Genomic DNA, 622 nt, shown 5'->3' with positions numbered 1-622 from the left:
CTGGTCTGCACACTGGGGGTCCTCCCCTGGTCCCAGCATCTCAAGCACCAGCTGGGAGATGTGCTGCTCCGGGGCAGCAGAGGATAATGGAAATCGGGGGGTGGGGGGCTTGGGGGTGGGGGCAGGGGGGGAGCAATACACAGCGCCCAGGACTGTTTCCTCCCTGCTCTCTCACATCCCTACCTCCTGTCAGACAGCTTTTAAATGCTGAACCATTAAAATTTTCCACCTCATTTGCAGCTCCTCGTATGGTTAATTTTACTGGGACTGTCTATTTATTTATTTGCAGAGCCCTGCGGGGGGGGGGGGGGGGGCGGGGGAGAGGGGAGAGAGGGCTGGAAGCTGATTTGCTGCATCTGAGAAGTAGGGAGCGGAAGGGGGGAACCACCCAGGGAAGGGGGGAGGGCTCCAGCTAATTTAACAGCTGAAGAGAACAACTTAATTAGAGTCATCTGCAAAATTGGGTAAAACCCCTTTCATCAGCCTCCCATCCCCAGACCCCTTCCCTGCCAGCGCTCATGGACTTCTCCGATGGCTGCACAGGATAGCACATGCTTTGGGATGGGGAGGGAGTGCTAGGGCCCAGCCCTACCAAGCAGATGGCCTTCATTACATGCAGGAT

This window comes from Gavia stellata, chromosome 36 (assembly GCF_030936135.1).
Source record: "Gavia stellata isolate bGavSte3 chromosome 36, bGavSte3.hap2, whole genome shotgun sequence".
Classification (NCBI taxonomy): domain Eukaryota; kingdom Metazoa; phylum Chordata; class Aves; order Gaviiformes; family Gaviidae; genus Gavia; species Gavia stellata.
The sequence above is the reverse complement of the archived record's forward strand: the minus strand, read 5'-3'. Positions refer to the sequence as shown.